General features: G+C 38.9%; 1 protein-coding gene across 4 annotated transcripts in view; it reads right to left on the bottom strand.

Moving 5' to 3' along the window:
• pcdh15a (protocadherin-related 15a) overlaps positions 1 to 8,757 on the bottom strand; it is a 177,680-nt gene extending 168,923 nt beyond the window's left edge. For all 4 annotated transcript variants that reach the window (XM_028603202.1, XM_028603206.1, XM_028603203.1 and 1 more), the window contains exon 1: positions 8,478 to 8,757. The gene's annotated coding sequence lies outside the window, so the exon portion shown is untranslated. The remainder of the gene's footprint in view (positions 1 to 8,477) is intronic.
• Positions 8,758 to 16,075: the final 7,318 nt, after the last annotated feature.

Here is a 16,075-nt window from a genome sequence, read left to right as displayed (position 1 = left end):
TATTAAAAGAAGACAGCCAAACCACTATAATGTCTGGTAAGCAAGCTATCAAATGTTAGAAAAAAATATTTTAGTTTGTTGGATCTAGTGTAGCAATGGTACGAGACACCAAACACATGAGGATTAGGCAAAAGGGTAAAGATTGTTAGGTATGAGAATAGGTAATGGATGGATACCTTTGGGTACAACGTAAGCAATTATAATGTGACAATGTTTCGATATTTATTGGTTAAGGTCAGAGTAAGAATATGTGAGGGTGGTTAACAACTTATATCTGCACTTGGACAAGACAGCGAGGTTTTGCTTGAACAAGGCCTTGGCCCAATCGCTGTTTTTCACTCAGGTCAGTCCTTGCCTGCTGCAAAACACATTTGGATGCAATACAATGTTTTCGAATCACAGGGTTTCTAAGATAAAGTCTGTGGAGATGCTCACTGCAGATCATTTTCTGTTAAACCACTCACTGCCTTCATGTCATACAACAAACCAATTAAATGTCGACATATAGACTGTATATATGTGTGCGGGGGTGTTTCGTCAACTAGTGTGCCTAGTGTATACATTAACAAAGTCAGGTTGTGTATCTTCATGATTAATTTACCAAAGCAAGGTAAAATAAGGTTGAAAAAGATAATGTTTTCAGCTTATTTCGATTTCCACATATAGCATGTTTTTATCTGAAGCAATAAATGAACAACCTAATTGAAATTATGGAATGAAATAGAATGTAAGCAATTCGGGGGTGGTTAAATATACTAAATGATATGGTGTGAGTTACACGTGTCGTGTACCAGACTGTAATTGTAAGAAACACGACTGACTATAACTTTCAGAAAGTTCAGCACACACTGCTGTCACCACTCTAGAGCACCACAGGGTTTAAAGCATGGCTCAAGGGAATTTCTGCAGTGGTGACAGACACTACAGATGTAATGCCAGCCGCCCTCTAGTCAACAGCTCACAGCTGGAACACACCCAGTCTGACTAAATTCACAATAAACAAATAAAAAATGTAAATGCCCTAAATTCAACTTTCAAACAGGGTTTTTATTGCTTTGGCTCAGCATGGAGTGAAGCGTGGATCAAACATTATTTTTTTCTTTTTAAATATACTTCTCATTACAAAGTAAAGTATAATTTGTCAAAGGCCAAGGCATCCTTATTTATTCTCCAAGCCAGATTCAGCTGGTTATCTCGTGGTATTTCCACTAAATGTCTTTCAAGGGAGGAAAAAACAACAGATGACTAGCTAGTTGCAATATGTGATATGTGACCTATAGTTAATAAAAAAAAAAAAAAAAAACACTTCACTGACTTTACGGCTTGGCTTCTGTACAATACCTCTATCTCCTGTAAGCTTATTACGGGTGACTTATTTTCCAAACTCACCTCATGCTGAGTTCTTAAGAGAATCCAAACTGCAGTTGTATTGTAGCCTTGAGATATTACCTCTGTTTAGGCTCTCACTCTGGAACTGCAAAGGTGAGATGAGGGCTTGAATAAAGAACTGACAACACAATGAAACTGGCACTGATGGACTGAATATAGAACGATCATATTGCATGATCTATTTCAATATTTAATTAGTTTTCCCTACATATACTGACATGCAAAACTCACGACAAACCTATAATTGAAAGTAATGACAGCTGCAGCAGGGTTAGAAAGAGCGATAACAGGGCAGAGATGCAGACAATCTAAGACTGATGGGGGAGAAAGAAAAGATCCACATCTCAAGAAATGTGTGATTATACTAAAATAGATTAATTTAAACTACATACACCATTCCCCTGGTTCAGAGATCAGATCATCTGTCAATCTCCTGTCCCTCCCTTGTGTCTTTGACTCCATGCTCATTGCAGCCTGTTATACTGTACTATTCTAATGGTTCCCATTCGCACATGAAATTCCACTACAGGTGGCGGAGTTTACTACCTCTGATATCTGACACTGAGCTGCTGATCTGATAATGGTGTTCTCGCTGTGCAGTACAGTACGTGCACTTCTCCACATGGAAACAAGGAGAGAGAAGGTGGTAAATCATTACAAAGGCTTGCAACCCACTGCATCTCCTCTGAATCTGTGAAAGAACATCACTGGAAATTGAAACACCAGGAAGAAGGTGAAAAGGAGGAAATTTCACAATTGCTCCGCTTTTCTCACTATACACTTGGGCCCAAATCATTTCAGGCATCACTACCCACGAGTCTCTTATCAAATAATATTAAAATCGTTACCCCAAGATGTACATTGTGCATATGAATAAAGTGATATTTGCAGAATAAGTTATGATAGTAATGCACAGAAAGGTAATTTTTTTTTTCTTATGATGAAATCCCATTTTCATAACTCTGTCATAACCGTGTTTACAGCGTGAAGACACTCTAAGAAAGAGAGAGCTCTGAGAGCAAAAATACTGAAGCACTTACTCTATTTTGAAATACCAAATTCAAGCCTGCTCTACAGTGCTAACCTGTAACCATTCACCAAATTACTTTCTTGACCTTATAATCTTTTATTTTGGGCGTGAAATTCTGGCGTTTTACAGTGTTTAACAGGACCTCACAATATCTAGCCAAATTTAAAGCCACTCATGAATGAAACACATGAAAAATTGATCAAATGACCATGTGTATGAGAAAGCAGTCGCTTATTCTGCCAAACCCACAGATAATTCCCTTCAGTTCTACAGAGCTGTATAGCATCATTCAGCTCATTGTTTTGGTTTTCTGGCGTCAATTTTACAGTTTCGGTTCACTCTCACTGCTCTTATCAGTGTCTTCAAAAACATTAGATATTACAACATTAAAATGTGATAATACATCAATACTGTGGGTACAGCTTGTTATGTGGACCCCAAGAGAGCCAAACATTTTTTTAGGTTTAAACAACTCCCCTGAGCTAAACCTTTCTCATTTCCTTAAAGGGTAAGGTGGGCAATATTCTATATTTTTCTAACTGCCAACAATTGCCCTTAAAAGGACCAAAACAAACAATGACTGAATGTGCTAACAAGTATTGCCTGTGACATTGACCTCTTGATGTCTGAAAACTATTAAAAACTCATCAATGTGTAAAAGTAAAAAAAACGTACGTGGTTCCGCTGCTGAAATAATTTACTTGCGTTCTAAATATGTGTCTGGAAATAGTCCCCAAAGAAATGCACAATTTACTCCTATTTGCTTAAAATTACTGACATGGCCATTTTTAAAGGGGACCCTTGACCTCTCACCTCAAGATGTATAAATGAAAATGAGTTATATGGGTGGGTAGCCACGAGTCCTTCTCATGCAGTACAATGTGTTATTTTCACCTATTCTAAAATTTGAATATTTTTGGAATATCTTGGAATTGCTTAAGTTGGGTATGGCTAGAAAGCTAAGACACTTGTAGATTTAATTACCCCAATTGTAATAATTTGTGATGTAAGTAGCCATTTCATTGTAGTGACACCAAACTTGACCTCACTGTATAAAATGACCTATTGTGACCTCTTGGAGAATCAAAGCCTCATGAAACTTCACAACCACAAACTAGAGGCCGAGGGTATTCAGAGGATATACATTCATAATATGATGGGGGAGAGGGAGGGGGGGTGGGGGGGTCCTAAGCAGTTTTAAAAAGTAAAGGGTTAAAGATGTACATCTACTGTATAGTCTATAATGGTATAGAATATTGCCAACCTCAACCTTTAACTGGCAGTGGCTCATGTTACACATTTTTACCAAAAAGCCTAAATTTAGACAATTTTTTAAACCCCCCAAATTGTGTTCTGCCTTCAGTGCTCAAGGGCTGCACAATTACTGCAGTCTTATTTGTTTCAGCACCAGAATGCATTTTGTGTGAAGCGCTGATAGAACAGACAAGATTAGATCATTAGTCAGCCGTGGGATTGTTGCAGCCCTTGTTAATTACCATTTTATCTCACACACTCATACACATCTGCCTGGTGTAAGCGCATGTAACAAAGAGGTGAGGACTAAATGAATGCAAACTGCTCACCCAAAGCCATGCAAGCATGAGGTGCCTTGAGCTGTGTAACTGTGGACTGCTGAGGATTGTATTTCAATATTGAAAGACAATGCTTAGGTGGAAGAACGTGGAAAGACATCTCATTCTCTAACAAGCTGCTCCATCTGAAATAACCTGCTACATCTAGTGGAAGCTGACCACCCACTGAAATGGATAGTCTCCTTTTGACTTCCACCTGTGTGAACCACACCCCGAAGGCTTTTCTCTTCATCCTTTGGTATGAAAAAGACACTACATTACTTCTAAAGATATTTCACCCCTGCCTAATGTATCCCCCCTGGTTCACTTCAGTTACCAGAGCATTTTATAATCTTTTTAGTTCACCCTATTAATACTTAAAGAGAAGATCGCCTTGAGCGTCCTGTCTTCAATCATGACAATAAAAATGGTATACCTTTTGCCAGTCCTGAAGACCTAATATCAATCAAGCAACAGCCACCAAAGCTGAAGTGCAGAAATACCTTAATATATAACTCATCTGATGGCCACGAAACACGTGCTCCAGGAAAACCCAAATTAAGTTCAAGTTATTAATGCTAATTTAACCCCATTTTAAGAATGTCTTGATGGGTATTTTGAAAACAACTATGTATAAACCCAATTCCAAGTTTTAAAACCTCCACAAACCTAACAGATGTCACAGATACGACATCCATATTTGTATGCTGTCTGTTGAATCTTTATAACAGGGCGGCTAAGCCAACATGAAGAAAGTTTCTATCACTCTTATTCCATCAACAGAACATTAATCAGCAACTATTTAGATAATTGATTAATCATCATAGGTCACTTAAAAAGTGAAAAAAAATCCTTATTTCCAGCTTCTCAATTGTGAGAATTGGCTGTTTTTCTTCAACTTTTGAAATAATACATAGAATTTCTGTGGGTTTTAAACAACAAGCAATTTGAGGACATAACCTTTGCTATGTGCATTTTGATGTGTACTAGAATGAAAATAATCGTTAGTTGCATTTAGTTACTGTAGCTAGTTTTGTCATTCACATCTCAATCACACTGAACTGAATTTGGCATCAACAACATGACTTTGAATTCTTTATTCTAGACCAATCCATACATTTAAACAAATGGTATTAGCATTGACATGCCTCCCGAGACTACTGCTTAGATTACTTCTGTTTTGATTATGTAGACTTTTTTTTCCTTTTACAGACAGTCAAGTCACTCAATCAGAGGTTGATTTACTATGGTAAAAATCAAACCAAGGATTTATGCTACTTAATATTTACAACAGTTAGATTTTCCAGAGGCTGCATCTGTCCTGACATTGTATATATTCCTGTGCTAGATTCCAGAAATGGCACCAGTGAAGCAAGTCCCACCCAAGAAGATGGACAAGCCAACAAGTGCTCAGGATTTCTTTGCCACAAGCAGGTACAACTTCAATGTATTAATTTTTTTCTGGCATTGTCATGTGATGCTATTTTATTTATTTTATTTTATTTAAATTTATGTGAATGTACTTCTAACATATTTCGTTGGTAAAATAAATATGTTGTAAATTCAAATCAGAGAATCTTCTGTGTCTGGTATGGATGTATTCTTGAGTCTATAAGGTAACAGTAATATAATAAGATAACCTTGTTTGAAATGGGTTTTGATAAAACAAAATTTTGGTTTTGTCTATACTACTAGGTACGTGACTGGGTTAAATAGTATTGCATTACTAAAAAGAGACTAAAATACAATTTTCATTGACTAAAACTAGAATGTCGTCAGTTTTCGTCGACTAACTCCGGATTTCCACAGGATGCAGAACAGCTGCGGACCGGCTCCGCTGCGTGTCTGCTGCGTGCTCCGTCATCCGTCAATACCCACTAGGTCCGGATTTGTTGCGAATTCACGTAGAATAGAACCACAAAACCAACAACAGTTTGTTTCCATCCAGAGGACTAGAGGGGAAACAACTCTGTGCTGTGTTTTCAAGGTGTAGTGCAGGAAAATATGATCCGCCATGAATACGGTGTATTTTATTTTGCTTCTGTGCTCAACTTCCTGTCCCGCACTATCTGCCGTGTGCTGAATTGCTGCGGAGCTCTCCGGCGTCCGGCAAAAATAGAAGCTCTGTGTATCTGCTCCGGAGGGCTGCGGATCGCCGGAGCTAAGCAGTCAGTGGAAATACACACATTGACTTTAATGGAAACCTAATGACTCCGCCGCCGTTTCAGAGCCGTTACACAGCTGGTGGAAATTGGAGGTAAAACTAAAATGTCATCAGTTTTCGTCGACTAAAACTAGATGAAAATAGTCATGGATAATTCTGACTAAAATAAGACTAAAATGCTCCGACTTTTAGTCAACAGAAACTTGACTAGACTAAAAAGAGTATGAACGCAACTAAAACTAATAAAAACTACAAATGACAGCTTGACACAAAGACTAGACTAAAACTAAAATTAAAACATGCTGCCAAAAACACTAGTTGCAGTCCTACATGGTAAACTGTATGTCTTTTTACATCACCATGAAGATATATTTCATTATATGGTAAATTAAATTAAGAACATCTGCTACCTCCTCAGATGTTGTGCTTCAGAACTTGCCACATAATTAGTTAGAAAATCTTTTGACAGTTATGTGCTAAATGCCAAGCTGTACAAAAGAACAGCGGCTCACATTCATGCGAACACATTAGGTGAAAATACGGAACAAAGGCCAATTGATGTTGATTGTCTAACATGAAGGGGCAGATGTCTAATTACGCACCATCGGCATAGCATTGCCTTTTAATTAAGAAACCTTTAAAGCATCTAAATTACCTCATCTAAACTACCTGTGGATTATACTGTAAATGTAAAAGCATCAGCTCATCTGCTGAAAATCTTTTCTAAAGATTTTTGTTCTACAATGTTATTTAGCTAAAACGGACACTTGGAAAGCATTGGTCATGAGTAATATTAAAGTGCCAGTAGTTTGACAGAAAAAGCATTATGCCTCCTCACAGGAAACATTTTGACTTGTCATAGAAAGCACAGGTACAACGAGGGCACTTACAGTAAATTAGAGCTAGATTGCTTTGTTCATGATTACAGGGTTTGAGAGCTGGGCGATAAAACAATCTTGAAACGGGATCACGATAAAATTCAGGTCAATAACGATGATAAGCTTTGGACATATTTACCGGATAGCCCAACTGCCAGAGTCTGGCTTTTCGGCTTGCCCGATAACCCAACTGCCAGAGTCTGGCTTTTCAGCTTTCCAGGCCCACACACTTCCTATTGTGAGCGTTTGTCTGTTGCCGGTGTTGTGTCAAAGTGTATTGCTCCGTCAAATAGTGTTTCCCTCCTGTTAAAATACATAGCACCCCATCCATAGTTATGGTTAGAGATAAGGGTTGGTTCAGGTTTAGGTATGGGGAAGAAGGTGAAGTTGGAAATGAGCGAAATTGGAGCCAAGGGCAACAAAACTGATGGAGGACATGAACGGGAACTTGTGTTATCCTCTGCTTTACAATAATTCACTATGCTGCATTGACAATCAGGTATCTGCAAACTCATTGAAATATGCAATGATTAAGATGAGCGTATATGATGAAAGAGCGTCATTGGTACAAAGGCCACCAAATTCGGGCTTTTACGGCCAAAACATTCTGCGGGGGGGGCATGACCCCCCCTACACACGTCCCTGGTTAGTGAGGTCCTCCAATATCAGGGGACATGGGCTTTTACTTGAAAAGTGAAGAGATTGTGCAATAATTTAAGCTTTAAACCCGGTTTATCTAAAAAGAGTAGCCTATACTTATGGACCAAATAACATTTATTTTAATGTGAATGAATGAAGTTTTGAGGGGGCACGCGTTGCCTCCTGCAGCGCGACACTCACACTCGCAGGGGAAGTTATTGCATGCCAGGCGTGTACTCGATAAAATGCTCTTATTGATATGCATATGAAGCGAGATCCAAAAGTAAACTAATAAGAAATGCAGCTGTCGACGCTCAGCCGGTGAACTGACACACTTGTCGAGGTTTCCTCACTAAAATGAATTTGGGTCTCATCTAAACGAATAGTTCATGGAAATATATATAAAAAAAATGTTTTTAAAAGCCAGCGTTATAGCATCTGCATAGTTTGTCAAACCAATAACTGCATTTAACAGTCAACCACAGACACTGACGGGATAGTCTAACATCCAGATAATCCAAAGTGAACGCTGATGCGTTAAATCTGTTTGAAAACTTCACCTTCCAGAGATTAGCTGTCCACAGATCGGAGCAGAGCAGAGGTGACCGACTGCGCCTTGCAACGGATCAGCTAATCATTTCACAGCGGGGAATCGACATGATACGGTGAAAATATTGGCGTTGTAAGCCTCCGTGGTCAAAAAGACAATTACGCAGTGAGAACAGCAATCATGTGTGCGTACTGTAACGCCCATGTGCCCGAAAACACAAAAACTGTCGTCCACAAAACAACAGAAAACGTCTTACCATGTTTTGGCTCCAGAGGCACGTAACAAAAATCCCTTTTGGACGGGAAAAGGAGTCCCAAATAGCGACTGGCGGGGCGGCTACTACAGCCTCCTCTCACGGGCACATCAGCGCTCTGTTACTGCCCCAGTGTTAGCCCGACACAGCAAGAGACAGCAACACTTCACCGGTTGGGTGTATTCTGGGTCTAATGCGAGCTAACTGCATGGAGCAGCCCACGTCAAGTCTCTCTCTCTCTCTCTCTCTCTCTCTCTCTGGTAATGACGTGCGAAGCAGGTAATCTTATTACACCGGTCAGTAAAGGTGATCCCGGCAAAAGCTCCGTTACCACTCCTCCCACCTATCTGCTAGATATGCACCTGGCCAACACAGGTCTACACCCCCTGATATAGATAGGCTACATCATATTCATGCCACCCTCTCACGAAGGTGGACCTGTAGTTTATATTACTACTATCACTTGTCATTATAGTTCAGAGTTAGATCCATTAGTTTGGTCAGTCTGCACCATTACCACTGGAGGCTGCTAGCTATGATTCACCTGTCACTTTGCAACAATCACTGGCCTTTTCTTCCCTCAAGCTTAACCAACAACAAAGCCTCCCATCAATATACTCTAATTAGATGTTGTGCTGAATAAGTCCCAACTAAAGGTTGCAGGGAACATTCAATATCAACAACAAGAGACACAGCATGTGGTCTTGTTCACAAAAGACATGTCAGCGGTAACATTTCAGACAATTCTCCTGACTATATAAATTTACCTTTGTTAAACGGTAGATGTAATTTGGTATAATAATCTCAATCGCAACCATCATAGATGTAACACAAGTTTAAATGTGACCCTACATAAATGTGATCCTATAAAATAGGGATTCCTAACCAAGCAAAGAGAAATATAGATAGATTGTGGTGTAGCTCAACTAACCAAAAATATAAAAAATAAAACAAACATGAGCAACACAAGGCGGCAACATGCTGATTTTAGCAGGTCAGGGGGTTGGTAGCATTTATCCGCTGGGAACCATGAATGTTTTGTACAAAATTTCATGGCAATCTATCTAATAGTTGTTGAGATATTCCCGTCAGGAACAAAGTGGAGGACCGACCCGTTGTCATTACCATCGCTATTAAGCATGGCTAAAAAAAAAAAGGAGAACAAACTGAAACCTTGACAATATTTACCAATATCTACTTTTATATAATTAACATTGTTACATAATCCAGTTTAAAACATGACAAGTAGCCTAATGATGGTGAAAGGGTATCTGAGGCCTGTATGCCTCGGACAAAAAAGGTTGGGAACCACTGCTCTAAGTATTGCTACTGACATGTATAATTCAGAGTGGAATGGATGTTCATTCTTGACCTTTGGGAACTGTAATACTTTAAAACACAAAAGGTCCACCTACTAGCATTTGGACCTTTAAACTCACTTACAATACTCATTGAATGAATGTGCTTAGATTCTTTTCACCATCTCTTTAGTATGTACGGTATATTCAGGACCATAGGTTCATTAGAGAGCATATCATGTCAGTTTGTGTTTGAGATGGGCAGAGGCAACTAGCCTTTTTGAAAGAATGTAGCTTTTCATTTCATTCTTGATGGGTGATTTGTAATGTCAAAGACATGCAGCACATTTCGAAATGATACATCAGAAACAATGGCTACGTTTACATACACATAATATTCCGATTTTTGCCCTTATTATTATTATTGACTGTGCGTACACAGCATCCCTCTTTCATTTTTTCAACCAGCTTTATGAAAAGGCCGGTGTAGCAATGTTATTATTATTATTATTTATTACATTTATATAGCGTGTTTTATAATGTGTGCGCATATACAAAAACCTGTTGCTATCCAAGTCTTTGATAATGTTTAAAAATAGCTGTGTTTCTCCTTCTTATCGGTCTGCAGCCTCGCAAACTGTTGGCTGGTTGGTTTGTGTACAGCAACCATAGCAATGCACAGAGCTGACCATAAGCCGTAAACAGGCAAGAGGCCATAAACTGTGATAAAACCCCCGATTGAGAGGCATATTCCGAATGCGCTGTATACATGTCCAAAAAATGCCTCTAAAACCCGAATAATAGTCAAGTCAAGTCTATTTATATAGCACGTTTAAAACAACCAAAGTTGACCAACGTTCTGTACAAATTGAAGTGCACAGCACAACAACTAAAATCAAAGCAAAAGGAGTCATAAAATAACAAAAAAAAAATTAAATACAGTATAATATGTTGTTAAAATTATTGTTCTAAGAGCAACCAAAGGCCATTGAGAACAAATATGTCTTGGGATGTGTTTTAAAACTATCAATGGAGGGCGAACATCTGAGACAAAGTGGGAGATTATTCCAAAGCTTTGGAGCTGCCACAGAAAAGGCACGAGCTCCCTTACCCACTAACCTTGATCAAGGAACAGTTAAAAACAATTGATTCGAGGATCTAAGAGGCCTGCAATTGGAGTAGGGGCTGAGGAGTTCTGAAATATATTGGGGAGCCTGACCATGAGTGGCTTTAAAAACCAATAAAAGAATCTTAAAATCAATCCTGTATTTAATAGGATTGGTTTTTGAATGAGAGGATGGACTATTGCATGTTTAAAAATGGATGGGACAGTTCCATTGGCAAAACTGCTGTTTATAATAAGTGAGATTGTGGGACCTACAGTGTCCAATACATCCTTTAAAAGGTGTGAAGGAACAATATCCCAGGGGTAGGTGGTGGACCTTGTATGAGCAAAAGTGTCATAGAGGAGAGACAGAAGCTATGTTTCCATCGACCTGTTTTTATCCGAATTAAGTGATATTGAATGAAAAATGCCTTATGGAAACAGTAAAATCCGATAGAATTTCATGAATATCGACTCAAAGAAAATACGCTCATCGGATTTTCTCTTGATCGATATACGGCTTATGCGATAAACGCTGATGGAAACGTTATTTGCCGAATAAATAATGAATTGCGATTAAGTTTTAGGTCATTTTATGGTTGCAACCCGCAATAAAACGAAGAAGAAGTTTCAGTTCATTTCCGCCCAGTATTTCCGCTCTGTTTGCACACATGACAGGTGTCAACAAAAACAACAAACGAGGAGACGAGATACTTTTTTAATTTAATTTACCAGAAAAATATAACAGCTATTTTAGATAGCAAAAATCTAAGAAACACCATCATTTATCAGGAGCTTGCGAAGGAAATGACCAACAAAGGTTACGACAGGGACATTCTAAAACGCTTAACGTGAAAAAGCTTAACGTGGTTTATGTATCTAAATAACGATCAATCATCACCAGATTTATCACGGCCATATCTTGTCATGAACACTTAAGCCTGTCAAAAAATCAAAATCCAACGATTATAGAAGTTATCTCACGTTAATGTTTTCTTCATCAGTGGCCGTATGGCGAGGAAAAAGCTTAACGTGGTTTAATGTACCAAAACAATGATCAATCATCACCAAATTTCTCTCTCATATTACCCATCATAACCATGGAAAACGGACAAATAATCTAACCCAATGTCAATTATTATGGACGTTATCTGACATAAAGCGTTTCTGCTTCAGGGCAGCGGAGCGGCTGGGGGTTGACTCTCCACGGTTCTTATTGGCTTTATAAGTCCTAATGTGAAAAAGCTTAACGTGGTTTAATGTACCTAAACAACCCAAAATCTTCTTCTATATTGCTCATCATAACCACCTAAAACGGTCAAATCTAACCCAATGTCCAAATATTATGGACGTTATCTGACACATTAACGTGAGATAACTTCTATAATCGTTGGATTTCGATTTAGTTTTTTTGACAGGCTTAAGTGTTCATGACAAGATATGACCATGATACATCTGGTGATGATTGATCGTTGTTTAGTTATTAAACCACGTTAAGCTTTTTCAAGTTAAGCATTTTAGAATGTCCCTTACGACAAGCCATGGGACGTCCTGCGGAGTAAATGGAAGGCTCTCAAACAGCGATAGATGTCTCAAAAAAGAGAGTTGTCTCGCAGCGGTGCCGGAGGGAAAATATAAGGCAAGTTCCACCTTTTTGATGAGCTGGATCAGATCCTCAGCCAAAGGCCCACCCGGGCTTATAGCTTGGCTTCTAATATTAACAACAACAACAACAACAACTGTCTAGCAAAACTTTGTTCGCAAAAGTTCGCATGAATCTTGTGCGATTCAGTGCAAAATTGAATGGAAACACCTTAAAATGCCTCAAATCAATTCGATATACCAATTTAATCGCAAAACAGCATGTGACGTCATTACGCACAGGTTTTTATTCGCTTTAAAGCTGTTTGATGGAAACACACTTTCACCAGCTTTATTCGCATGTTTTTTTTTACCGAACTTCAAATAATTCGATTGAAAAGTGGATGGAAACTTAGCTAGAGATACAGGCTAAAAGCCATTGAGGATGGCATGGGGGGCAAGCATAAGACCAGGTTCATAAATGGGTGGTGAGATATTTGAACAAAATATTTTTGTTAAGAAAAATGTTATCAAATCCTCAAAAATGGCTGTGGATGGTACAGGACAAATGATGTCAACAGGGTTGAGAACTGCATTTATTGTATGGAACAAGGCTTTGGGATTGTGGTGGTTTTTGGAGATGATGGTGGCAAAATATTTGGCCCTTGCTTCTTTGACCGATAACTGATAATTAGCTGCCTTTAGTGTCACTATTCAGCCTAGGCTGAGATTTGGCTCTAGGTTTCCTGATAGTCAAAGGGGCAATGGAGTACAAGATATTTCCACAGATCAAATTAAACTCTGTGATTAAAAGGTCTGTATTCAGCTGATGGGGTGGGGTCTTAGAACTGCTAAGTGAAGAGAAGGCTCTGAAGGCATTTGAGAAATTACTTGGAGTAGATGTATTTATAGATCGGCAGTAGTGAGCAGGAGTTTGATGATTAGAGATGATATGAAACAAGGTGGAGAACCTGATACACTGATGGTCTGAGAAACCCAAATCCTCCACATCCAGAGAATCAATGGACAGACCAAGCGTAAAAACTAAATCCAAAGTATGGCCATGGTTGTGAGTAGGGCAGGTAACATGCTGCGTGAAGTTAAAAGAGTCCATAGTTCCGAGAATTTCAGCACTGGCATTGGATGTCCACATGAATATTGAAGTCCCCAGAGATTAAAATCAATATCATAGCCTAAAACAACTGAAGATAAAAATTCAGAAAATTCAGTTAGAAATAGAGAATTCTGTTTGGGAGGGTGGTAGACAGTTACACAAAGGACAGGCTTTATACCACCTGTTTTGAACATAAAAAACTCAGAACTGGTATAAGCATTTGTACCAATAGGAGTGCACTGGTGGCGTTTTTAAAAATGACAGCAATACCTCCTCCACGGCCACTGGGTGAGCTAAAGAAGTTATAGTCGGGGGGACATACTTCTAAGAGCTGGCTATATTCACCAGACTCCAACCAGGTTTCAGGAACAAGAAATCTAGGAGGGAGGAGAAGATGAACTCCTTTAAAATAAAAGGCTTTTTTGAGAGGGACCTCACATTTAGGAGTGCCAACTTACACATAACCACTGGTAATGGGACAGTAGTGCATTTTATGTAAAGAAGATTGTTTTTATTAACCCTATTAATTGTGTAATGAGGACAGGAGGCCCTATCTGTGACAACAGTCTGAATGGGGAGATGGACCGGTGGTGGTGTTTATGTCAAGGGAGGACAGTAGGGGGGGCTAGTCCTGCAAACAGTGTCCCGAGCTGATGCCAGAGAGGGAGAAAGGGATTCCAGGGTGTGTGTGTGTTGTGTAAATAGTCAATCGCGTGGTGAGGACTGCACAGCACGCTGGACATTGCTGGCTAGCACCTGCGAGCCCAGCCTGTTAGGATGAATGCCGTCTCTCATAAAGAGAGAATATCGATCCCAAAAAAGATTAAAATTGTCAACGAAACCAACATTGTGTGCCCCACATGCAGACTGAAGCCAGCTGTGAAGGCTAAAGACTCTGCTGAAACGACCGGCACCGTGGCCCCAGGAATATCCCACATGTCTTAAATGAAAAATGTTATATTCGGAAAAAGCCCTTATTCGGAATATTCAACCAGAATATGCTGTTTATATGACCTGTATCAAATTCGGAATATTGTCATATTTGGAATAATAGTGGAATATTGGTGTGCATGTAAACATACTCATTGTTAGCATGCAAGACGAGGCAAGATAACTGCATATTTAGTCCATTTATCGTTCACGCTAAAAATGTAAACAAAAATGTGTCTAAAAATAGCCCTCTAACTGGCATGCATAGGCCCTGGATGAGAATCAAGAGCTAATCTGGGTTAAGTCATCACTACCTCCACTTGGCCTAGCTTGGTTTTGGTATGAGGAAGGCTTTGAGAAGAAACTCTCTAATAATCAGCCCCTGCATCATACATATGTGTGTCTGTGTATTAAAGCATTATGTGGGAATGTACGTGTCTGTGCTAGCATATCAGTTAATCAGTGGAAATGAGAAAGGAATAATGGAGAAAAAAATTGTAAAAATAACTGCAGGCACTTGTCTAATTAAGTCTAATAACTAGAAATGAACAGGCCTTTCACTCTTCATTATTCTATTATTAATAATATCATTCTTCAAATATCTGCAGAGTGTGTGCCCATCCTAATAATGTTTATATAAGAAGGAGGATGGAAACAGTTTTTTTTTTTATATATATATTAGAAAGGATCCTTTTTAGTGGCGGACGAGCAACACATAATTCAACTATAATGTCCAAGCTTTCTTTCTGTAAAACTAATTATGCAGTCACAAAATACGCTTAGGTTGACTTTGAGGTACCATGTATTCTTCTGAGAATGCTCAAAGTCAATTTTTGTGCCTATTTCCTGTACAACTAGGGAAGCCTGAGGGTCCCTTTATAAATGCTGCACACTGCTTATTTGTATTCAGTTGAGAGTTCAATCACTAAGCAGGCAAGTCTTCTTCAGGGAAAATAATTTCTATTAGTGATGTTGCATTAATACAGCACCTTCAGTCATTTCTTTAAAGCTCAACACACTGATTTGCCTCGCAGATGTAGACTTCCTGCAGTGACAGACAGCAATGGTTTAATTATTCTCGATGAATGCCTTCTTGTCTCACATTTGGGGAATGCAGAAAGTGTTCATTCGTTATTTTGGTTTTTGGGTGGAAAATGCATTGTTTACCCATTGAATTTTGCTGAGCCATTAAATTGATTTTGGGGTTATTAAAATGTTTGAATACAACTCGTTTTCAAAGAGTGACTGATGTTTTCAGACTGTTAGGGTAATTTATGGCACACCATCCGTAGCATTATGTAGCAATATCAATTTATTCCATCAAATGTGAGTTTCAAACAACCATCAACATTGATCTGGAAAGGAAGTGCAAGTGAACTAAGACTTTCACCCTTTTTGAGAATGAGTCAACTGGTGGTGTGGGCTCTTTCAATCAATGGCACAATAAATCATTCAGGAGGTTTGTTTCAAGGAGAGTGTTGTCATACTTGGATGAGCAGAAAATAAACACATTTCCCTGGATGCCTTCTTTCTATAATCATTTCTTAATATTGCTTTGCCTCTTTGAGGTGAG

This window comes from Perca flavescens, chromosome 17, assembly GCF_004354835.1.
Source record: "Perca flavescens isolate YP-PL-M2 chromosome 17, PFLA_1.0, whole genome shotgun sequence".
Lineage (NCBI taxonomy): Eukaryota > Metazoa > Chordata > Actinopteri > Perciformes > Percidae > Perca > Perca flavescens.
The sequence above is the reverse complement of the archived record's forward strand: the minus strand, read 5'-3'. Positions and strand labels throughout refer to the sequence as shown.